The 26589-nt window shown below is 38.7% G+C and overlaps 1 long non-coding RNA gene across 1 annotated transcript; it reads left to right on the plus strand.

Moving 5' to 3' along the window:
• Positions 1-1704: 1704 nt before the first annotated feature.
• Positions 1705-26589, plus strand: LOC135984106 (uncharacterized). Its single transcript, XR_010602014.1, has 5 exons — positions 1705-1785; positions 10255-10338; positions 22284-22350; positions 23522-23660; positions 25951-26589. It is a non-coding gene; the product is annotated as an uncharacterized LOC135984106 (long non-coding RNA).

The following is a 26589-nucleotide window of genomic DNA, read 5'->3' on the forward strand; positions in this document are numbered from 1 at the left end:
TAGAGAATTACATAATGTGGTGTGGTTTACATCTTTTATCAGCAACCGTTTGAGCTGAAGTCATTACTCATGAGTAAGTTATGCAGGTCTTCCCAAATGAACACCCATAAACCTTTATACCATATGAACCTGTGTTTTGCATGTCATATGTGCTACAGAAAAACTATTTTAGAAATGTTTGAGAGAATTATGTTTAGGGGCTTTTTTTACATATGTGTAAGTGATATCCGTGTCATAAATTGCATTAATTGCACACCTCTGACCCTCTCAGTTGCATTTGCCTAATATTCCATCTCTAATGGGGATTCCTTTAAATTTTCCAAACTTTAAATTATTATTATAGTCAGAGCTGATAGAGCCACCTCTTATTGCCTATGCATCCCTAATTCAGCTCCCTTTGAGTGTATGCATTAGGATACAATCTTTATTTACATGTACTATTTAATCTACTAATGAAAAGTACTATATATGAGTTAGGTGTTTGTATTATTTTTAATATTTATTATTATGATGATTTCCACAGAACCTCTGCCTCATACAGTGCACAGGATGGAACATGATATGGGGATGAATCAGTGTTATATATTGAAGAAAACTTATCTGTAGGACCCTTGCTTCATTTGTTGCAGACGTTGGAAGGTGTTTTGTGAATAAGGCAAGGGATTGCAGGAGCAGAAAGGAGGGTCTTAAGGTTAAGGCAGTTAATGTCACCCTAGAGAACTGGATTCTGTACCTGCCTCTGCTGCAGAGTTCCTATGTGATACTACACAAGTCTCTTAAACTAAACTTTTCACAGGTGGCCACTAACGACATGCTCGTTATTTTCTGGGTGCCTGATGAGAGACCCTCAAGTCTGATTTCCACAAGTGTTGAACACTCAAGCGGCAATTGAAGCCAATGGGATCTGTGCTTTGAACATATGAAGTGCTTTATCATGCTACATAGTCTGAAACATGAGGTCCTAGGCGTCTCAACTTGGGTATTCAGACTGAATGTCTGTGCTTCAGTTCCCCATATGTATAACGAGAATAATACCACTCCCTCACTTCCCAGGCTTATTGTGAAGATAAATTCATCAATATTTGTGAAGCCCTTAGATGCTATAGTGATAAGCACCATAAAATAGCCCATGAGAAAATTAATAATTCTGGTTTTAGAGCAGGGTTTGTGGTCAGTAAGTAAAAAATGTGACCATACATTGAATTATGAGGTTAAAGCAAAATATTGAATAGCTGCCCATTCCAGGAATACTATCCATCCTGTACAGTGAATGAAGCAGAGGTTCTATGAAAATATCCTGTGATAATAGGATATCTAAATAAGACAGTATATGCATATCTACAAGGGAGCTGAGTTAAGGTGGCTGAAGCACCTTAATTCTAGCATTTCTGAATTTTTGAGTGCTTGACAATGACTTTGCAACTTTAACAATATTTTAATGTGGGGTTTTTTTGTGTGTTGTGATAGACCCAGACCAGTTGGGTACAGCAGAATAGCAGAAGGCAGATATACTGGCCACTGGATTAACAGTTTTCTGTTCCCCGACTGACCAGAGCAGGGGCTGCTCCAGGCTAATGAGAACACCTGACTCCAATTAACCTGCAAAGAGTCAGGTGAGGCCATTACGCTAATGTGCCCACCTGACTCTAATTAAGGCCCCGCTGATACTATAAAAAGGGCTCATCCAGTCAGGCAGAGGATAGCCAGAGAGCCAGAGGAGAGGAAGTGCGGCTGAAGGGCTGGTTAATGAAGACACCCTCAAGTTATTGATATGGGAGCCCTAAGGTAAGGGAGAAGTAGGAGAGCTGTGGGGAAGTGGCCCAGGGAAATGTAGCAACTCTGGCAGTGAAAGGTTGGCTGCCAACAGCTGCTATCATTAGGGTCCCTGGGCCAGAACCCAGAGTAGGGGGCGGGCCCGGGTTCCCCCCAACCCACCACTACAGGAACACCTCCTGGGAGGGGAAGTCAGGCCCCTGTCAGGACAGGAGGCTAAACTGTTGTAAAACAAGCCCTAGGGACAACAGAGACTGTGGGAATTCTCTCACCAACCTCCTTGCTGGGTTATGATGAAAAGGGCTCAGTAGACAGTAACCCTGGCCCTAGAGAGAGAAGGGCTACGTGGAGGGTCACAGAGAACCACTGAGGCTAGCATATACCACCTAGAAGCACAGGACCCATGGGGACAAGGTCAGAGCTCTGCCACAGTGTATAATAGCTATATAGAATGTTTTTATTTCCTATTGCATAAAAGGAATGCCGAGTAGGGAAAAAAATACAAAGCTCCATCAGCTGAGATAGAAGTTGGTCTGGAAAGTTGGTAGGATATTGGGTTGTCATTTCATAGTATGCAATTTAGTTTTATTGGGGCAGGGAAGTGAAATTGTGTCAATTTGTGTTAGTTGCAAGGTTTAAACCGAGACACTGGTCCTTAAATAATTAGTAGATTCTAACATTTCTGACACTTTCTGCCCAAATGTTCTAATTTTGAGTCAGTGGTTTAGTATAATATATATTAGTTGGTAGCTTAGTTGAGAAAATACTTCGAGCAGAAAATTTCATAGAATCATGGAGCAATGGAAATACAATATAAAGCTGAAAGGGACGTCAAGAAATCCAGTCAAGCCCCACTATGCTGAAACAGGAGCAAGTAAACCTAAACCATCCTTGACAAGTGTTTGTCCAACCTGTTTTAAACACCTCCAATGAGGGGGATTCTACAACCTCCCTTGGAAGCCTATTCCAGAATTTAACTTCCCGTATAGTTAGAAAGATTTTCCTATTATCTAACCTAAAACTCTCTTGCTGTAAATTAAACCCATTATTTCTTCTGCTATCTTCAGTAGACATGGAGAACAATTGACAAAGTCCTCTTTATAACAACCCTTATTTGAAGACTATTATTAACTCTCCCCTTAGTCTTCTTTTCTCAAGGCAAACATGCCCAGATTTTTAAACCTTTCCTCAAAGGTCAGGTTTTCTAAAGCTAAACAATAAAGCATTGTTTTCCATAGCTGCTTCATAAATCTTTCTTATTGCATGTCCTAATTAATCAGTTTTCATAGGAGTAAGAGGTGATTTGTTTTCTAATTAGTAAAGAATATACTAATAGCACAACCAATACACACATTATACAGTGGCAGCATGAGTTATTTTTTATACTGGGAGTATGATTTGGTGCAATTTCCTCATGATCTCTTGTATAATATCTCAGTAATACAAGCTTATAGTTTCCACTAGAATGAAGTCTCACCCATTTGGTGAGCTAGGCATGTCACAAGGTCCCAGGAGAATAATCTCATCTTGGTATATTAAATTGGATACACCATCGTATTATAAACCCTTTGCCTAGTTCTTGGCCTTGGTGATTGAGAGATAATATCAGAATTTCCTATTCTCTCAATTAAATCCATTTTTAAAAGTAGTAGTAATATATCTCAAATTGAAAAATGTTAAAAAGGGGGAGGGAATGTTCAATTTAATAGGATGTTTTAGCAGGGGTATTAGGATCTAACATTGTGAGCTTACCATGCTAAGGTTTAAACTAAACATTCAAATCTAGAAAGAAGTATTGCTGATTTTCTTATAGGTTAGCATTAGCACCATGAAATTGGCTTATTGAGCTAACTGAGCCTCAAATGACAATTTTACAATACTTCTACCCTAAGCATTCCAGGGTAGGATACAGTGCCAAAAGGAGGAGGATCTTCCCATTTTTCTATTACATTTTTTCACTCTCTATATTATTTTGCATGAAATGTTGCATCAGGTGTTTGCTTTAGTACAACGGCCTTAAAAGGACACAACAGGTTCAAAACCCCATATATTTATAACAACACCAAGAAGCCTTTATTTATATTATAAATAACACCTAAGCTGCGAAGCAGACTAGTCAGTTTCACTTCTGTTGATTTTAGATCGATTTTACTGGCACCTTACAATCTTAGGCCCATATCTTTCAAACACTAAAACACTTTGAGTAACATTGCACATGTGAGTAGTCCCAATAAATTAAGTAGGAGCATTTGTGTGAAAAATGTTATATTTAACTCAGAAGGATTGAGTAGCATGTGAAGTGCTTATAGGATCAAGGTCTTTCGGTGCCAAACAATCAGCCTGATTCAAAGTCCACTGAAGTCTACAGAAGGATTCCCAATGAATCAAGACTATTGCAGGGAAATATATATTTAGTTTTTTCTCTCTCTCGCTCTCTTTTTTTTTTTTTTCCTTTAATTAACGCTATTTCCAATGGATTTTTAAATTTTATTTCATGGAAACCATTATATTAACCTTATTTTTTTAATAAAATCTAAATAAAGGGCTAAATTTGACCTGGCTGTTAAGGTCTTGTTAATTAAACAATCAATGCTATAGAGTTGTGTAGTAAGAGTCAACATCAGAAGCAAAATAATAATAATAAAAAAATAAAATCCAGTTTAAATAAATGGTTTTTCTTTTTGATGAAAGTTTCAGTTTTTGTAAATGTAAAAATATGCATCTAATTACAGATAAAGCCAATCAGTTAATGTCTTGTAAGGCTAAAGGTCATCAGGGTTAGCATAAGCAATTAGCTCAGTTGCTACTGTGGTGGTATACCTGCAGACTCCTGGACTGTAGCCCTATTCCCTGGGCTGATTGCCCTCTGTCCTATTGCTTCAAGTAATGTAAATTGTATCTTGTCCCTAGGTAATCGAGATCAGTGTTGTCTTGTCTGTCCACTCACTGCTGATGCCCTCTCTATGCTGCGATAATGGTTTTGGTGGGCAATCAGGGAAGATGCCTTCTTGACTCATATCTCATAATAGATTGTCCTCCTCAGGCAAAATTGAATAACCCCCGACATGGCCTGGAGGCAAGCAATACGAATTCAATAAGTCTGCAGGGTCAATGTCCTGTCATTTTTGGCAAGCAAGTAATTATTCTACACTAACATTCAGTAATAGGAGCAGGAAACTGCTGGAAACACCTTCATCCTTATATCCAGAATTGTCACCTTAGTAGGATATTCTTCTAATAAGAAGTAATTCCATCTTCTTCCAATGCCTTTGCCATCGGTTCCACTTTTTTATGCACATTTTATGTATGTATTTTGTAGAGGCTTTTACCAGCAGCCTCTGTGGGAAAGTTTAACAACTTCACTGCCTGTTGTTTGATATTTTCCACTTTTATGGGTTACAGTTGTGCTGTCTATTTGTTTTTACTGATTTGTGAAAGATTTATTATAAACCAAATACAGCTGTTCTCCCCTTTCATACACTGAAACTATTTTGGCAAACCTATTTTCCACTATGAAAATAAATTTTAAATTGCTTCCTTCACCCAGCTTTCCAAGTGTGATCATCCAGTTGTTATTTAGTGGTGCGGAATAGGTGCCAGGGTGGTTGTAGGCTCACTTAGGGGAAAAAAATGCATATACTTCAAAAATAAACAGCATAGAAAAGAAAAAATGGGCTCCCTCCCCCCTTTTTGGTGGGATTTAATATGTGCAGATCACAAGATGAATGAATTAGAATATCAAAAATCTTGTCTGTAAATTCAAACCATTTGCTTGTCTGCTTTTGCATTTACATTTATGAATCATATACATTTAATTTAGTTGCCTAACCTTTACCTTAAACTAATATTATTATTAACCTTTTAATATACTTAAACATTTTTTTCCACAGAACTTAAAATAGCCCTGTGCTTATTTTAAAAGGGCACACATTTCACTACATCAGTTTCCACTGTCAAAATTTGGACCAGTGCAGTGTTTTCTGTCATTTTTGAAAGAAATATTAACTTATAAATTCTTCAAGCAAGTATACTTTGCTGCAAATTAAAGTAATCCTTTCCCCAATTTTAGGCTGGAAAAGGTTATTATTATTATTTATTATTTAAAAAACAAGAAAGAACAAAACAAAAAAAGCTTCATAAATCTTTGAATACAGTTGCTTCAATCTAAGTTGTTTGGTGTTTTTTCTGTCTTTGTAGAATGCAATGTTTTCTACTGCATGGAAATTATAGCTTTATTCATTGAAAGAAACCTTTATCTCCTCCCTCTTGAGATCAGTGCACAGAGTAATGAAGAGCCTCATATAGGAGCAGAATAAGCACTTTCTGTGACTGATTGACGATTGATTATTGCTGGGATGTCTCCCCACGGTCTCTCATCACTATGCTTTTTTGACAACCAGTCTCCCTTCTCAACATGAAAAAGGTGTTTTGATCTGCATCAATTTTTGTTTGTTAACGGTGACAAAACTTATACCAATACTGCTCGTGTTCAGCTGTCGATGTTGATTTAGGTCCTGAGTATTAGAAAATCCCATGTTAATAATATACCCGGTTCTTTGTGAAATATATTCCATTATTGGAGATGCTTAACAGCTTGTGTTTAAATGATTTCTCCCCCTTTCTTCTGTGCATTTAAAATGCCATTTATAATACAGCCTCAGCATAATTTAATTTAACCAGTGGAACTTTCTCCTCATTACTGTGTTGACAGCTCACTGTAAAATTAATCTCCACTTGTGCTTTAGCCAGCTAAATTGCCTAGCATATACTGCTTCAGCATTTGGCTTTTGAGACTTTTTTTTTTTATTAGTACAAAGTTACCTTTACTAGTACTACTGCCAAATTCACAAAATTCTTGGTTCTGGTACTGAAAATTTACAAACTGTTCAGATTTTAGCTGGGAAAATATTGTGGGGTTTGTTTTCTTTTTTGTTACTTCATTGCAAAAGAGGAATTATTTTCCGTACAACATCTGAACTATTAGGACACATAACGAAACTGATGGAAACCAAACAAAGGAATCTTCAAAACTGGTACGAGGGCTCCTTTACATGCAGCTCCTTGTGTGTATCTTGGACCTTGCAGCAGTAAGTACGTAAGAGCTATCGATTTTTAGGAAGAACTTCTCATTGATTTCAACTTCTGCTCAAAAACTGGCTCTAAAAGTCCCCGAGAAAGAAGAAAAGAAAGAAACCTTACTGAAAGTATACATGTGCAAAGCTCCTATAAGCCTGATATCCATCCTTGTCTACAGATAGAAAAACTGATCACTCTTTGAATTTACACTAGGTTTCATAAAGTGTTTGAAGTACTTTAGTGGTACCAAATAATGATATAAATAATGAACTAGATCTTCATCTGGTGACTTCAATGGAGGTATACCAACTGAGGAGCTGGCCCAGTGTCCCCCTCTCCATATTGAGATGTTCCTCATCTTATGTATATGTATGAATATATGTATTGTGTATATGTATGTATCTCCACACTGCTTTTTCTCCATAATCTTTAATTCTATTTTTTTATTTAAAAATACATGTTTGATAGAGTGAAAACTGAGGCTGATTTGAATGTTGTAAAATATATGGATATCATATCCAGCATTTATAAATTGGTATGTAGCTTATTTTTCCTAGACTCTTGGGCTTGCATTGTTTTCTCTCAGGTGTGTCAAATACATACATATATGTATCATATTTTTACTAATCCTCTAAAAATATTGAATACAATCTCATTTAGAAAAAAGTTAAGAACCTGATCCTGAAAACCCCTTGTCACGGGGTGCACCACTCACTGCTGGTATGGTGGCATCTCCTGGTCACTCTGGGGGTTAGCTCTTGAGGTCAACACCCCTTCCCGCAGTTTGCACACCATCACCCTCTCAGCTCCTTTCTCATCCCAGGAACCACAGCGTTCTCTTTGTGGCTCAGCCTTCTGGTTAGGTCACTCAGTGCTTCCCCCACTTCTGGGGTACAGTCCTTCAATTCACTGTCACTCCCACAATGACCCAGACAGTCTTCTCATTCACTGTCCCACTGGTCTGTGCCATGCTCTTGGTGGCTGGTAAGGGAACCCAGGCCCACCAGCTACTCTTGGTTCCAGTCCAGGGACCCTCAACCCAGCAGTTCTGGGCTTTCCTCTACCAGATCACACTGCTCCTTCCCAGGACTGCTTCCTACAACTCCTGGTTTCCTGCTTTGCTCTGGGTGTACCAGTTCCAAACCATCCTTCCTCTTCCTAGGGAGTGACTGCCCTCCCAGGAGCAACTCCTGTCTATTGCTAGCTTCCTGGCTTTATAGGCCCCACCTGTTCCTGCACAGATGAACCTGCTTGCAATCAATTCGCTGCTCCCTGGCTCTTCCTCCAGGTGCAGCCTCTGGAGTTAATAGGCCTACCTGGCCACCTTTACCCCTTCCAGTCCTGTGTAGGGTGATCATGCTATCACATCCTTATTCACAGGTATAGCCTTTACCCATGTGAGTTGTCCCATTGATTAGTTTATGCCTGTACCATGGTTTGAAAGTGTACAGGGCTAAATATTGTTCATTTATTTATTATTAATTTACCTGAAGTGATTACTCATGTAAGGAAAGGTTCGCAGGGTCCTACATTTCTTCAAAAAAAAAAAAAATCCCCAATGATTTTCGGACGAGTAATATATTTAGAGGAATAGATTTCTTTTTCTTGTTTAAAAAAAATAGGTGGATGGGTTGTACAAAGTACTAAATGTCACATGAGATATTGGCAAGTGTGTTTCTAACTTAAGTCATTGCATAAATGTCATTGGACAGCAGAAACATCTTTTTTATTGAATGGGAGAGTAAAGAAAGTAGTCTTATAAAAACTACACTTTATCATTTGTTGGCACAGACATTCAAGGTCCCCTTTCCACTCTCCCAGCTGCCTTTACTTATTACAGCTTTTATTTTGTCCAAACTTTCTGGTTTTTCTTAAATGTATATTTGTACATCAACTGTTAAAGCCCATTGAATTGTTTGGGTTTCCTTTTATTTGTCATGTTAAAGCTACTGTGAAGCATTACTGTTTTAAGAACAAGACCGCTACATTTCTGGAAGTCTGGTGTCATGTGTTGTGTTGTTAAAGCCTGCCAATTTTTGTCTCTTTTTTTTTTCCTTTTGCCTTGTAAAATGACAAATTATGCACCGAACTTACCAACAGAATAAAACACCTTTAAAATAATTCACACATTTCGAAATAAAAGTATTGTAAGAGTGAATTCAACAGACAAAAGAACCTCTCAGTTTAAGGTCTGATCTGTAATATGGGAGATCCTGTGAGAGAAAGAAAATACAAAGGAGCTACTTAGATACTATAGTGATATGATCCAATCCAAGAACTTTGAGATGCTGAGTATCTTCAATTCCTAGTCTCTTGAACTGGGGTTGAGGTTCTTTAGAACCTTGAAGTATGAGCTCACAAGGAGCACTGAGCACCTTATAGAATAATTCCTTAAAGCCAAAATGTTATCTGCAACCCATGCTTTGTGTGAGCACAGAGGACATATACAATCAATAACTATTCAGAGAACCCTGCAATACCCATGTACAGCTCTGAATTTTCTTGCTTAAGGGAGAATAGTTCATCATAGACCTTGAGCTGACTATAGGAGATTTACATCACAAAGGGATGAAAAGTATTAGTCATTCAGAAGAAACTCACCAGAGTTCTAACTGCTTAGTGGTTAAAGGGGAGTTGAGAGGTCAAGGTGGGGGATGGTGTTTGGTAATGGCCCTACTGCAGCAGGGACAGGATGCTTGTCTATTTCCAGCACCTTTGAGCTCTGTGGCAATTGCTGCTACTGCTGCCCAGTGAGGATACAGTAAGGAAATAGTCCTGACTGGGCAAGATGTTTTTATTTTTCATAGACACCTGATTTAAATTGAAGTGAGTTTCAGTAAAATGTCGTAGACAGTCATTTGATCCATTATCAGAGGTCAACCAAACAATTTTTATTCCCAAACCAAACATTTTTGTGTGTGTGGAACAAACATACCTTCCGTGAAATTTATTGTTTAGAAATGTTAGCCAACAGGATTTTGGAGGAAGAATTGACAACCCATAAACTACATCGCAAATCATGTAGATAGTTTTATTTTTTTTAAACCACAGTCAATGACATATATATTAACTGTCCCTTGACAGATATGCCTGTTAATTTCTTAGTAAATAGCTTAAAATATATATTTTAGAAGCTGAGTAAATGCTTGATTCCGCTTTAGAAACAAAGAAGTAGCAACCTCAATAGGGAAAAAACGATTTGGCCAACATTCCTGCTACATGTCTAGGATATGAGTCCCCCATGCAAATTCACAGTAATTACAGGTTAACTGTGTGGCAAAAGTGAATGGCTACTGTGTGCAACATTGTAATTAAAGCATCTGTTACTAGTCTGTTAAATTGTTTTTTAAAATATAAGTGTGGCGCACAATATCTGTGTGACTTTTATTTCTTTCCCATTCTCAGAGGAGATAAGGTGGATATAGCATCTCCTATATCTCAGCATGGAATGAAGACACTGCATAGTGGAAGCTGAAAGGAAAACAAAAGGTATTTAACAATGATGTTGGAAAATGCCTGATACTTAAATTTAATGACCAGAGTGATTACATTAAGACACATACAAGTCACTCTTCAGCTGGTGTAATTCTGTGGATTGCTATTGACTTCAGGCTTGTGAGAGTTGGTGACTTCAATGGAGTTACATCAGATTACACAAACTGATGATCTGTCCCAAGATGATATCCTGACAATACAAAATATTTGGCATATTGAAACTGAAAATGTGAGTCCAGTATAACACTAACTGAGTTTAATGTCAAAATAAATAAGACGGGGCTACTGTATTGGTTGTATTATTTATTTTCATATTTAATTCCATATACACCATAGTTCTCTAGTTAGAATGAAGTAGCTACAGAATTAACAATCCACTGCCCCACAATGAGGCTGAATTAATGATGCAAAATTCAGGTTCAGGTTGCTGTGGAGAGCATGGGCCTTCTCTAAAATCCCATTCACTTCATTGGAAGTTTAGGGTGCACAGTAACTCACCACCGGCAAATAGTGGATATTTACCACCTGCTGCAAGATAGCTATAGCGTAGTCTAAGAAAGATACTAGCTCTGCTTGCTGTAGTAGGTTCTTCATGGATCTGACACAGAAATAGACACTCAAGGGTCCTTCAGAGACAAGAAAGTATTACTTCTAATTTTTAGCTCCCTCTTTCTCTCTTCTTTGAGTTTGTGCATCTTTACATTTGCCCACTCCCTTCCATGAGTTCAAGAGTGATGGCTTGTCCCTTCCACTATGGGGTCTGATTGGGTAGATGGATGCCGTGTGGAAGGAGGGGGTTTCAATTCACCACTTCCTCTTTCTCTCACCCCCTTGCAAGAGGATGTGTTTGCTGTCCTGACTTATATGCATTATTCAGATGCTGTGCATTTCTGATCTCCTATCTCATTGGCTGGTATGGTTTTTATGGGGCTTGTGTATATGACGGCTTATTCATTGGGTTGAATTTGTGCAATGTGCTTTATGCAGTTGCCTGCTGGAGTCTGTAAAACATTTTCCATAGTGGTAGATTAGCTGGTCAGTCTGGATTTTTCAGATTCCTCATACCAAGCTTCACCATTGCTATTAAATGTAAGGGTACGTCTATACCCAGCCGCTAGTTCGGCGGCTGGCAATCGAACTTCTGGGTTCGACTTATCGTGTCTTGTCTGTACGCGATAAGTCGAACCTGGAAGTGCTCGCCGTCGACTGCGGTACTCCAGCTCGGCGAGAGGAGTACCGCGGAGTCGACGGGGGAGCCTGCCTGCCGCGTGTGGACCGAGGTAAGATCGAACTAAGGTACTTCGAGCTTCAGCTACGTTATTCACGTAGCTGAAGTTGCGTACCTTAGTTCGATTTGGGGGGTTAGTGTAGACCAAGCCTAAGTGATTAAGTGTAGCCTTCTGGCAGGTATCAAATGGCAGTAACCAGGGCTAGGTTCAATAATATGTCTGGGGGATCCTTTCTAAAATAAATAAAATATGGCACAAGCCCTCACCTAAAATATTTTTAAATCTCCTAGTCCCCTTTAGGGATATTTCTTCACCACTTACGCTCAGGAGACTTTGGGAATAGAATACCACAAATACTTTTTATCTGGGGAAAACACAATAATCAAATGTTTTCATATAAATTAGCAAACCCCAAACAGTGTATTAAGGGTATGGTCAATCCCTCAATCCCAGAAATACTCAGTGATGGTCAATAGGCATCAGAGGGTGGCTCTCCTCTGCTGGTCTGTTCCAGTCCAGTGAAGCCCACCAGTGAAGTCTAGTCCTGCTCCGACCTGCAGCTACCACCTTCAGTTTCATGAAGTCAGTTCCACCTGCTCAGCTACTATCTGGACTGATTCCACAAAGTCAGTCAGCAGCCGTTGCTGCTCCATCATCACCAGCATCAGTAGGAGTAGTAGTTCAGTCCAGTCCTGTCTTATTCCACAAAGTCAGTTCTACACAGGGATCAGAATCTAATCCAGAGCACAGCAGGCCATCTAGACAAAGCTCTTATTGAATTTGAGTTACCTACATAGAGAGAGTCCCTCACTACCTGTCAGCTCAGGAAGACCAACCTTCTACAGGGTACATTTTGCAAAATGATACACCCTATAATGAATACTGTTACTTTAACAAATTATTACTTGTTAGACACATTAAACACAAAAAGCTATATCAAAAGAACATTAAGGTTGCTAAGTCAAGCACTCAAAAGTTAGAAAGTGCCAAAATAAAGTTTGCTTTGTGCATATGCTTTACAATAGTCTTTAATTACATAGTCACATACTACTTTTTTCCAGAGGACCTCTGCAATATTCAGTGCATAGAATCTACTAGTTATTAATTATCTAATAGTTGTTTAGAGTGAGTTGTCTGTGGCCGATGTTTTTCCGTTGCTGCAGAAGGTCCCACAAACATTTTGTATTTCAAGCACTCTGGAACACAGTTTGCAGCTTTTGACAGCTAATCAAACTTCATATTGAAGGTCCATTGATTGCTGTTGCTATTGACTTACATTTTCAAAGGAAAAACATCCATAGAGAAGTCACTTAAAATTTACAAACTGAGCAATTAATAGTATAATTATCAGGACAGCTGTGAGTGACTGATTAAAGGCGTGGAATAGCTGCTGTTTAGAATTGTCTGAACCCTGCATTCCAACCGAACCAACCTTCTATGCACATACGCAAATGAGTGTATTACAGGAATATAGAAAGCATTGCCATCTGTCACATTTTTACCCCTCCCCCCAGATTGTGCCTTCTTGATATATGTCCAATTTCTAAACTGAAATGAAGCTTTAATAACTTTTAGTCTCCCATTATAAATACAATGGCTTATCTTTTATCTTGCTGCACTGACATACAAATATATTATCATTGACATAAAGGCAAATACTTCACCAGACTGTAGTATGTTACATTTGGACCAACACAGATACAACACTGAAAATGTTTAACTCATTTGTAGATTACACAAACCATAAGAAATAGGCTAAAGTCTGAATTTGACTGCAGTATTTGTAAATTAATTGGAAAATATGTCTACAGTGATAGTTCGTGAAAACTTACCAGTTGTGTCAGATATCTTAAATACTGCAAATACTTATTTAGTTATTTCCTATAGTGAGTAGAGTAATGAACATGGGAATACTAAAGATACTGAAGTACTAAAGATACTAGCTCTTTCTTAGGTAAAATTTGCAAGTATTTAAGAATTGAACATTATAATGCTTTCTTTTGAAGTACAACAGTACCTCACTAGTCACACTGTTAAAATGTACATTCAGTCAAAAAATGGCAGTCTCTTCCCACCTCTTAGGAAAAAAATATTATACCACTGTTCTGTAATGAGGTCTCATGTTGCTTAAGGCTTAATTATTTTTTCCAAAATATACAATAGTACAGAATATTTCCTAATATATTAAGCATTCTAATAAATAAAGCAAACTACAGTTGACAAAACAGAAGAAATATTTTGTGATGCTTTATCATTGTTTTTAAATTGTATTTGTTCACTAACTAGCTTTAATTCTCAAAATTCAGTCATTTGCAATGGTTTTCCTATCCTTTGCTGAAGTAAGTATGTACAAACTTATTTGTGTGTGATGGCAACATCATAAATTGCTTGAGCCATTGAAAAACAATAAACGGAACATGTTACAAGAGGAACCAGTGCCTTTCATTGGTATTACCTCTTTCAAGATGACAGGAGACTCAAGAGGCCTGAGAATTCTTAGTTGTGCGAGTTTGTGACTAATAGGTGGTTTGATGTGACAAGAGCGAGCTGTCAAGGGAAATTGAAGCATCTTTAAGCTCAATAGCCTTTGTGTCTCATTCTTCTGTAGGTTATTGTTGCGAGGCCTGTGGGGACCCCTTTTACAGTTTGCATTCACAGACAATATGCGATCAGCAAAAACTGTGTAGTTTTACTGTTGTTATTGATCTGCTGCCATTCCATACTCCAGCTAATTTGCTTGTTAGCAGTAATTTTAAAAGCTAGTTATAGTTTTATGGTCTATCCAACTCAAATAGTTATTTTCTGTCTAATTAAAACAATTTGGCCACCAAAATCTCTTCTACTTTTTAGTAAAGGAGGGACAGTACATGCTTCTTCATTTCTTCTTATTTTCTTAATCTGAAGACTACTGTGAGGAAAGGTAAGGGTACTCCTTCTCAGAAACTATTGAACTGTTATGAAAGCATTCAAATTTAGAAACTCCCATCATGCAAGGGGTAAGCAACTTTACCTGTGATGCATAAGAAATGCACTAAGCATGCTAAAAATGTAAAATAAGAAAATTCATAATAAGATAACCATTTTTTGTTGGGCAACTTCACAAGATCTTTACTTAACATATGAGTCATATGAGTGTAAGAAAGAAAGGGAAGACCTTGTCACCATTCCTCAGTGGGTCACAGCTGAGAATGCCAAATTCAGGACAGACTGCTGAGAAATAGGGCGGACTCACCCCAAACTGGAGATTATTCTCTCATTAGATTATACCAAGCCAGTAACAAAAGTAAACTTCTGTCTCACCACATTGGTTAACAAGAAGTCAACAATACAGTCTCCTTAGGCATTCTAGCCCTTGGCTCACCACCCAGACACTGAACTCTATGATGGTTACTGAAAACCAATTTAATCAAATAAAGGATCCTTCTAATCCCAAAAGATCAGACACTTATCAAGGGCAATATATAACTCAGATCTTACCCAATAATCACACTGATACCAATCCTTTAGTAACTAAAAACTGAAGGTTTAATAATAAAAGAAAAGAAGACAAGGGTTAATAGATCATATACATACAAATAATTGCAAAGTCCTTATATCAGGTTTGTAGCAGTGACGGAATAAACAAGCTGGCTTGTAAAGTCTTTCTGGTAACTTCCAAAAGATTGGAAGGTCCTTAGTTCATAGCTCAAAATGCTCCTTTTAGTTGTAAATCCACAGTCCAGAGAATTGGGGCAGGAAAGAAGCAAAATGGAGATATCTCAGGGGTCTTTTGTATCTTTTGCCATTGTAACCCACACACCTTCTAGGTGTGGTGTTCTGTCCCATCTAGTGGCACCGAAACCACTTAGAGGGAGAGATTAATGTCTGCTCTACAGCCTGGGCTGTTAGCTAAGGCTGTAGAGCAGACTCATTAATTCATTCTCTCTCTTTCTCTCTCAGGCCTGGTCTACACTTGGGAGGGGGGTAGGATCGATCTGAGTTACGCAACTTCAGCTACGTGAATAACGTAGATGTAGCTGAAGTCAATGTACTTAGATCGACTTACCATGGTGTCTTCACCGTGATGAGTCGACTGCTGCCGCTCCCCCGTCGACTCAGCCTGCGCCTCTCGTTGCGGTGGCGTACAGGAGTCGACGGAGAGTGCTCGGGGATTGATTTATTGCATCTAGACTAGGACATGATAAATCAACCCCTGCTGGATCGATCCGGCGGGTAGTGTAGACATACCCTAAGTGGTCTCGGTGCCACTAGATGGGACAGAATACCACACCCAGAAGGTGTGTGGATTACACCATGTACTTGGACATCTACTGTCTCTGTTTGAGGAAAGTTACTGGCCTAAAATGGAGTCCAGGATCACATGAGCATATCACAATTCCTTACATGGCTTGATGATTCCCAGGAGGTAGCCATTGCCCATATTGTTGCTGATGTGTTCAGAGGAAGAGCTGTCTGGGTGGAATGAGTTTCTCCTATGGCCCATTGTGAGAGCTAAGTGTCCATGATGGGCCATCAATACATAGCTGTCTGGTCTTAATGTAAATTTTACCTGGTGGGTGCTACCCAGGAATACAACATATATGTAGGATGCCTGTACATAGCCAATATTCATAACTTCAGATACAAAAACGATACATGCATTTAAACAGGATAATCATACTTAGCAAATCATAACTTTTCCATTGACACCTTGCATGACCTACTTTTGTACAAGATTTGTTGCAATTGTATAACAGTGGCAATATCAATGATATAAATGGTCATATTCAATCATATAGCATCACAGACTCATAATGGGTAAACTTTGAAAAGGTTGGATTTTAGATTTGGATAAACATCCCTAAATTTAGATACTTATATGAATGTAGCCAAACTCCTTTCATTTGAAAATTGGGCTAAAAATCTCATGGAATTAGTCCTTATCATGGAATTAAAGAATTCTCTGGTTTTGCATGACTGGAAATATACAGTAATGAAATAGCTTTCTTGCAGTATTGCAGATCTTCCACTTCCAGAACTAACCAACACTGGGAACATGAACATTTTTTATTTTTAAAGTTGACTTCCCCCCCCCCCCCCCAAAATTGGAGTTCAGTTCAGTTTGAGTTGTGGCTGGCGCTTTGGGTTATGCAATATAATACAATCAATTCACCAATCCTTGAAGCCAATACTATGCTCTTGCACACACTCAAAGAACTATTAATATCTTGTGGCTACAACAGGCCTTAGTGAAAACAAAATTAGATGCCTGTAAAGAACACAGCTGTACAGCAAATTGGCATATGTGCTTCATTAGTGTGATAAAATACCAGCTACTGTTCTTCTGTTATTGTTTTCACTCCTGGACCTGAAAACTTCCTCCCCTGCTCCTCAGAAAAATGATTCAAGAAAACATCTGTGACCACAAGAATTGAACATGGTTGAAAGCTACAGGCTCCAGATAAAAAGCTCTGGAATTTGTCATCTGTTGCAAGCTATCTATGTATCTGTCTTAGACCCTCTGGTTAAAAGCTTGTTGAATTGCCAGGGTTTCCCTAGATGCCATGATCCACAGATTTACCTTGGACTGATGAAATTTTATTTGCTGGGTATTCTACCACAAAATGTTGTACTTGATAGGTTTACTTATTGTCAAAGCCTAAAATGGAAACAAATGATACTCTGAATAACCGGCATAAATGATGTTTTACATGGAATTTGTAATAACCATCAGCAGATAACAGGAAATCACTCCACTCTATTGTAATACTAGCAAGACTTGAATTACCAATACAAATGTCATATTCACTCCAAGTATTATGTAATGGATTTACAACTTTCTCTTAACAAGCCTTTCAGAAAGGTTAACTGTCAGATAGAAGATTCCCCATAAGAAAAGTTGAAAGCTTTCAAAAGGAGTGCTTCAACTTCTTCCATTTCTTTTGTAAGTAGCTAGCCGTTTGGCAATACAATCAGGATTGGAAATCAAAATTTCAGGGGAATTGCTAGATATAGTAGAGGTAAATAGTATTCCATGGAGTAAAGATAGCACATTAGGAGTAAATGTAAACCCTTCTGAAAACACCAGGAGCTAAATAAATCTGAATTAATCCTATAGGGCTATATCGTGATATTGCAATCTGCCCAGTGCAAGATTCAGTGCCTTGTTGCATTAGCCCTAAAGCAACCCAGGAAAGAGATTGTGACTTGGAGCGTTTATAGAGCCTGTTTTCATCCCACACAACTATCTGTGATGTGTCATTAAGTCCCTGCACTGCTGTGCTACCTGGGACAGAATTCAGACTTTAATTTGTGTCCTTTACTCACACTCACTTCCCGAGAAACAGTTGCCTTTTGCACTGGGTTTTCATTAACAATAAACTTCAGAATTATGTAAAAGAAAAAAAGTAGCCCCCAAACTCACCCACCCCAAAGAAGGTCCATTTGGCTAGATCTACTCTTGACAGATATGCCTTGCTAGATCTCCTGGCTTTTAAAAATATTTTTAGATTGTCTTGTTTTAAAAAATGTACAATGTTTAAAAATACATCAAAATGTAAAAACACGATAAACAAAAATGCTCAGACACACGTTTAACATTTCTTTCACTACCAAGTGATGGACTTTTGTAGTTTCTTTAAAATCAGCAGCAGCTGCTTTGGCTTGTTTGTGCTTAAGTCAGCAACTTCTGGAAGAAACTGCCAAGTAGAAGAGAGGGATCCAGATGCTTTCTTTGCTTTTACTAAAATGGGGAGGAAAAGATACTGCTGAAAGCGCTGCAATTTTTTCCCCAATTCCACTTGTCAGGTATTGCAGTTTCTCTGCAAAGGGTTTTAATGAATCCATTGTAAAATTATCCAGGAGACAGTAATCTCCTCACAAGGTTGTTGGGTTATACCCACTTTCCTGACATAAGCGTCTTCATTGGTTCCTAAATCCACAGGCTTTATGAAAACTAGTGACATTCTGTCCAGGTCTAAATATTAATAGTACTCAGAATATTTAAACTATTCAATTAGTGTGCAGATATTATGGAAAATCATTAGGTTTAGGTGAGCCCTTGAGTAGGTGTCTGATGTGCTGACTTCTACCTTTTTTAGAATGTGAAAATCTCAGATTTTATGGACTTTATAGGTATCTTTGGTACCTAGATTATTCATTCCAGCAGCCATTTATTAAATACATTGATACTTTAATTGTTTCTAAGAGTGGCTGCTTTAGTTGTAAGTTGTACTGTGGATTGTCTAGCAATGATGTAAAGGTGCCTGTTTTTTGCCACTATAATTTTTAACAATCTTGGTGAATAAGTGCGAATATGACAATTAAAATATTTGGTTATTATAATTTTTGGTTGGATTTTGGCCATGTATTTCCCATTGCCCTAAATTTTGAAGCAGTACACAAAGATTTAGCTACTTAGCTCCTATTAAAGTCAATGAGTGCAAGGGCTCATAATTTATACAATTATTTGGCTGTCTTATGCCCAATAGCTCTAAGGGAGATTTTATATATTCAGGCTTCTCAGACGTCCCTAAGTGCAGGGTAACCTTCGTCTTTCCATTCTGTGCTTCATATCTAGTTTAATGAGTTGCAATATGGCTGATTTCATTGCGTATGTGACATATAATTGAGTTCTCAACATAGAAGCCCCTCCCTCCCTAGTAACTATTAGAATGAATTGTCACTGCCTTATGGCCTGACCTGCATCCCAAACAACCTGTGACTTCTAATTGGAAGAATGGGGGGCTGTTGGGTGAAGCCACTGTAGAAGATGTGGGGCCAATAAGACAGCCTCTGAGGTTTGGAAGCCAGGGGAGCAGAAAAGAGACTCAGAGGAAGCTGACAGGGGTGTAAACCTACAGTTGTGGAAGTGGGAAGCTTAGTCCTACCCCAGAGAAGTTAGTGGTATTTTGCCTGGAAGAATAATAGCCCCTGCAAAGGTATTGTTATGCTGATCAGGGAACTATTACTCTGAAACAAAGTCAAAGGGGTCGTTTGTGCTAATTCATTAAAACTTCGATGTCAATGAGCATTAAAGTGATGAAATGTTCTAGTACAACTACCATTTACAAGGCCCAGTGACATCAATGGAGTAATATGGCTCTAACTAGGGAAAAAATTCAGGCTCCACAATTCTTTTTAAAACAAATGTTTTTTTTATAAAGCTTAAATCTTTGTAACTGTATTCTATACATTAAGAAATATCATTGTGGGATACAGTTTGTGTGAAAAATGCTATACAAAATAAAGTTGTATAAACTGAAAAAAAAGCTTACATCGAATGATAGTCTTCAGACCATATCTAACACACCCAAAGTTCAAAGAGGTTTGGAGCCACTGTTCTGGTTAGGGCCCACCTGCTCTTAATCTATGCTGTTTTTTCTTATCAGAATCTTGACCACAGAGGGAGGAAAAAATGGACCAGAGAACAGTTGCTCTTATTACGTCTATACTGAACTTGCTTACATGTCTGTGTAATTTTTGTCCATTGTTCCTGAAAACATGAACCATACTTTTCCTCACCGAATTAACCACATTTTTTTCTTTATACATTTGCTGGGTGTTTTATAAACCCTAAATCCTGCACTGAAGTTCAACAAAGCACTTGTTCAACATTAGCTACAGATCAAGCCCTCGAAGGTCAGATCTAGCTTACAACACTCTGAAAGTTTGGACATGAATTCTGGTTTTGTGCATTCCTATGGAGATGAACCAAAGCCAAAACTTGAGACCATATTTAATGCCCCCAAAGTTCAGAGGTTCAGATCCACTGTTCGGGTTAGGACCCATCTGCTCTTAATCTATGCTGTTTTTTATTCTTATCAAACTCCATAAATCCAAGTTGCAGTGGCAATTTCAAAGAACTAAATTATAGCTAATTAGTTTTTCGGGTTGTCTACAAGCATATTAAATTTAGATTTACAAACTTGCTTACATGCAGTACTATTTACTATTTTCCCTCAAGGGGCTGCCATGGGTCTACTTTGTTTTCTTTTCCATACAGCTAATAAAGAGAAACCATTTTTAAGGGTCCTATTCATTAAACCGTCGGGAAATCAATAAGGATGTATGTCTTTTTGTTGATCAGATTTAAGAAGAATTAAAACTGAAACCTTCATAATGACTTTTTAAATCTCCCAGCATGAGTACATAACAACAACAAACAAACACCCAGGGAAGGAGTATTTTCAGCATCAGTATGAAGACTCATAAAATGTTTTCCTTATTGCTGTGTATAGTATTGTCAGTACCACAGTGATTGAAGTAGTGTGCAATATTAAAATTGCTAGCAAAACTTAGCTGAAGTAATGTTTTACATGTTTTGTAAAAGATACATTAATCTCATCTCATAGGAGCCATCACTGTTACAGCTAACCCCAGAGCTGTAAAATGAGCTGTAAAATGGATTTGATGTTAGAATATTACAAGTTCTGTCATTATGGGTAAGATTAACTATATAGCCTGATAAAGGTCTATTGCTCTTCGTGATGCAGTGATGTCTAAGACAAGAAATCGCTTAGTAATTATAGCTGACTTAGTGGAAATAAAAGGGCAGAAAAGAGGCACATTGGAATAATTATGAGTAATGGAGAGACAAATGCTTTGAGCAAGGTAATAGGGAGATAACAATTTCATGGGGACAGATAATAGAAAGGGTTAAGTCCCAAATAAGTTAGAGGCATTAATTCTGGAATAAAGTTATAATTTATTTCTGTCCAACAGAGTGGTAAATGAGGATTTTGTCTGATCTGTGAGATTTCTCTTCAGAGCTCTTTGCAAGATTGTTGTACCGCTCTTATTGACTTTCATGGTTGTTGTATGCATGTATCTAAAAGCAGAAGTTGTAATACAAGGCCAGATTTTCAAATGCTTGGGATCCACAAAAGAGCCAGACATTCAAAAGAACTCAACTCTCATTTAGGCACCAAAAACTTATTTTAGTACCTAAATGGGAGCTAATCTTTGAAACTCAATTTCTCAATGTCAAATCCAGCACAGCCCATGTAAATATTCATATTTTCAGAAGGAAGAACATACCCATTAATATAGACCACATTCAGAAATGATTACAAAGCTATCTGCCCAGTCCTAGAGTATGTTAACACTACATTCATTTCAAAACAAGTAGACCAAGAGATCTGGTGACAGTGACATTAATACACCATACATGAAACATGGAAGGAATATGCTAATGTGCTCAGATACTCTAATGATGATTGCAGAATGTATACCTCAATAGATATATAGGGATAGAAGAACTTCAAAGGGTATAGGCCTACACAGGTGAGAGAAGGCCATGTTTAAACAACATCATGGCTGCATGAATGGCTTGTATTGAACGCAAGGAGGAGTAGCACAAAACAGTTCTGGTGGCTGCAATGAGCAATATTATTAGGTGTTAGAAATCGCATGATAGCTTTTCATTTTTACCTTTTTATAACCTACATTTTACTTTGATCCCCCGGAGTGTGCAGCCCCCCGAAGCACTGCTTTACTGCGTTATATCCGAATTTGTGTTATATCGGGTCGCGTTATATCGGGGTAGAGGTGTATTAGTTAATAAAATATTGACTTGTGGAAGCTGAAATTTCTAGGACTCCTCCATTTTAAACTGGAAATCACCTATTATATACTGTATACCACTGTTTACCACAATTTAAAGATAATTATATTAGACTACCTGTCCCTAACAAATAATGGCCTTAACTGTTCTGCTCATTCTCTTCACAGCTGCCAGATGTAATGGGGCCGATTAACCTGCAACATTCAATGTGAGATTTATGCATAAGCAGAGAAAGTGAGTATTTATTCATTGCATTTGGTTCCCCAGTGATCCCTACACATTTGCCACATCTAATGGCTACATAATGCGAAGTCCACTGATCAATGCTTTCCCTTTTCTAAATCACAGAGATGCTTTCAGAAATCCTGTTATAGTCTTTTATATTTTTCTTTTATGCATCCAGGGCCAGATTTGCAAAATTTATGTCTGGGTGCGATCAAGTACTTTTGTGTGGAAAAATATGCATCTGTGAGCACAAAATGATTAATTCCTTAGGTAAGACTTCCTGGTGGTATTTTATAGAGCTGATCAACAAACAAGAAATATTTTTGTGAAAGATTTTAAACATTTTTTCTTGATAAGTCTCCCAACAGCTGTTGGTTTCTTCCAGCTGTTGTGTGGAGTCTGGTCCGACAGTGGATCTATGATGGGTGGTGTCAAAGACTGGGGCAAGGGGATTACCCTTTTTTTGGTGATGGAAGGTTTGTGTGACTGTGAGAATGAGTGATGCCCCAGACTCTGTCTTTAAATTCTCGCTCTTCAAATTCTGTCTGCCTGCCTAAACTTGGTTTGGGGATTGTGATGGGTGTACCTGGCCTTTGCAGCTCTCTACAGAATACCCCACAATCCTACTAAACCCTGTCTCAAGAAAGGAGCAGCAAAGGTGGGTCCTCCAGGCCTGTCTAGAGAGGCCTCACAAAGCAGCCAATCAGAGCCCAGCAGGCTCAGATTAAAAGAGCTGCTGAGGTTTAGCAGCTCAGTTCCTGCCTGGGATTAGAAGGCTGTTCCTCTCTGGCCAAAGGACCTGGAGGGATAACCAGGGTTGTTTCTGGTTGTATTTGCTTAAGCAGGGTTTAGAGAGAGAGAGAGAGAGAGAGAAAGGATGTAAGAACCTTAACCCTGAGGTGAGGGTGAAGCTAGGTAGGAAGAGGCCCAGGGAATCAGCAGTAATAGATTGAAATTGAGCAGTATGTAGCTGCTGTTTATAGTATCCCTGTGTTGTAACTCAGAATAGTGGGTGAGCCCAGGCTCCCCAACTGGCCACAATGGCATAACCCCCAAGAAGGTGACAGGGCTTATTTGAGAGCCTGGACAAAGAGCTGAATTTAAAGGGCCCAGAGCCATGTGCGAAGACCCTATTGATGGCAATGGAACTATTCATTTACTGAACTCTTTACAACCCAAGAAGGGGTTTATTTGAACGTTGTGACTTGGCCGGAGGCCCAAGTGATGGAAGACCCAGGAAGGTTGGTCAGCAGCCTGCAGAGGGTGCTGGGGAAGAAAAACTGCAGTACCACATCCAGCTGCTAGGAGGTGTTCAAGAGGTGAGTGTCCCTGTTACATGGATAATTACGGCATCCCTGTGATGTCTCTTTACCCTTTTGTTACTGATATGTACTTTCAACCTTAACTTCATGTTAATAGTTTCTTTTCTTTTTTTTCTTTTTTTGGTCTTGGAATGTCCTTCATTTTTAAGTATCTTCATATTTGAATACTAAACAAAAAACACACAGTGGATGCAACCAAACATTATTTCTAAGGAATTGAAGCTATGTAATATCAACCTAAAGTCATTAAAAAAAACTTTCAAGGGAATATTCAAAGTGCAAAGATGCGAAGTGTCCAGTGTATACAGGGTACTAGGCAGTTAGTCTGGGTTTTCAGATGCTTTGTGTTGTACTGGTGAACTTAGTTCTTAATTTGCAATTGACTTTATGGGTGTAGAAGGCTGTATTAGTGAAGAAGGGTGGGGGGAGGCCCTGTCCCAGAGTCCCAATGTCTCTACATTTGATGGACTTCCCTGGTACTTCTGCTGCTGTTCCTCTAGCCTAACGGCACTGTGGAGCTGAAGCAGTAGAAGCATAAGGAGCCTTTCAAGCTCAAGCGAGAACACCGCCATCGAACAGCTAAAGAATAGTGACAATTAGGACAACTGATCTACCACTGAGAAGTCTTGAAACGTGATTGATTCATTGATTCATAAAGCTTCAGCCTAGAAGCGACCATTAGATCTACTCTGACCTCCTGTTTATCACAGGCTTTTAACTTGTGTTTGGCTAAAGCATCTATTCCAGAAAAGGCATCCATTCCTGATTTGAAGACTCAGAGATGGAGAAACTCTCTCTTACCTGAATAGTTAGTTCCAATGGTTAATCACTCTCACTGTTAAATTCAAAATGGAAATATGGCACAGATTTTTATCTGATTTCAGTTTCCATCCATTGATTCCTGTTGTGCCTTTCTCCATTAGATGAGAGTCCTTTAGTACCTTGCATTTTCTCCCCAAGATGGTATTTAGACACCATAATCAAGTCACCTCTTGATTGCTTTTTTGATAAGCTGAATAGATAGAGCTCTTTAAACTTTCCACTGTAAGGCATTTTCTCCAGCTCTTAAATCATTTTCGTGGCTCTTTTCTGTTCCCTCTCTAATTTGTCAACATCTTTTAAAAAATGTGTACACCTGAACTGTACACTGTATTCATTTTATCAATGCTGTATACGAAGGTAAAATCATCTCCCTTCTGCTATTCATTACTCCCCCATTTATACACCCAAGAATCATATTAGCCCTTTTGCCACAGAATTGCACTGGGGGCTCATGTTGAGTTGCGTGAACACTATGGTCCCTTAATCCTTTTCAGAGTCACTGCTTCCAAGGATACAGCGCCTGCATGCCTTGTTCCTAAATGTATAACTTTATACTTGGTAGAAGTAAAATGCCTTTTCTTTGAATTGTCCTAGCTGACCAGGAAATCCAGAACACTCTGTACGACTGCCCTGTTCTTCTCATTATTTACTACTCTTCCAGTCTTTGTCATCCATAACTTTTATCTGCAATTATTTTATATTGACCTCCAGATAGTTGCTGAAAGTGTTCAGTGGCATCAAGCTTAGTACTGATCCCTGCAGAACACCACCTGAAACACCCCGATTTGATGATGGTTTGCCACTGATGATTTTTTGAGATCTTGTCAGTTAGCCGGTTCTTGATCCATTTAACGTGTGCTCTATTGATATTGTATAGTGCTAATTTTTTAATCAAAATGTCATGAGGTACTAAATCAAACACCTTACAAAAACTTAGTATATTACATCTATATGCAGTTACTTTTAACAGCAAAACTTGTAATCTCCTCAAAGAATGAAATCAGGTTCATTTGACAAGCCCTATTTTCCAAAAAAAAAACCATGTTGATGGGTATTAATTACATTCTTGTCCTATTAAGTGAATCCTATATTAGCATTTCCATTTTTTTGGAATTATTTTACATTATTTTGGAAAAGCTGGAAAGTGATTGGTTAACTTACCTCTGATGTCACAGTGACCTCACTGACTTAATTATAAGCAGCAGATACATCTGCTTGGTAGAGACTGCCCCCATTACAGTCAACTCTGAAGGCCTCAGATTCCTTTAATGTAGTTATCCTTACCACATCCCTGTGAGTTAGGAAGGAGCTGTTATACTCATTTTATAGGTGGGTAACTGAGACACAGAGAAACTATCTTGCAAAAGATCACACAGGAAGTCTGTGGCAGAGCAGGAACTTGAATCTGGATTTCCTAAGTCCCAGACGACTGCACTAACTACTGAATCATTCTTCCCATCAACAGATCTGGGAAGAGCAGCAGATCATCAGAATACTCCAGGAACCAGGGTCTGAACTGAGACTGGAAGTGAGTCCCTGTAGCGAGAGAGTAAGGTGACCAGAGGTCCTGATTGCATAGGGACAGTCCCGAAATTCAAGGCTTTTTCTTATATAGGCACCTATTACCCCCCACCACCGTCCTGATTTTTCATACTTGCTATCTGGTCACTCTATGAGAGGGGCATGTGAAAAGGCTGGGAGGTTTTGCTGTGGAAGTGCTAGAAAGAAGGTCTAAAAAAAGGCAGAGACTGGGCATGGTAAAAGATGACCCTGGAAAGCAGAGCTGTTTAATGTTTGAGGGCAGACACCTATGGTAAAGGGTTGGGGGCTAGAATCTGTAGTAAAAGAAGGCCAGGGCCAAGGGTATATATAGCTCACTGATTCAAAGGGTGCACAATACTAAACTGCCAAGGGAACACCAACTAGACACAGCAGCACCATCCATCCCAGCACCACAACCCTAATCCCAGCCTAATGCAGAGGGAAGGCACAAGGTGGGGAAATGGAGAGCAAGCCTGCCCCACACTCACCCTGCAATGGCAGCTCCTCTTCCATGGGACTGGGCCCAGTTCCTCCCTCAGGACAGAAGGCTGGCTGGCCAAAC

The sequence above is a fragment of the Chrysemys picta genome, chromosome 5, assembly GCF_011386835.1.
Source record: "Chrysemys picta bellii isolate R12L10 chromosome 5, ASM1138683v2, whole genome shotgun sequence".
In the NCBI taxonomy this organism is placed as follows: Eukaryota; Metazoa; Chordata; order Testudines; family Emydidae; genus Chrysemys; species Chrysemys picta.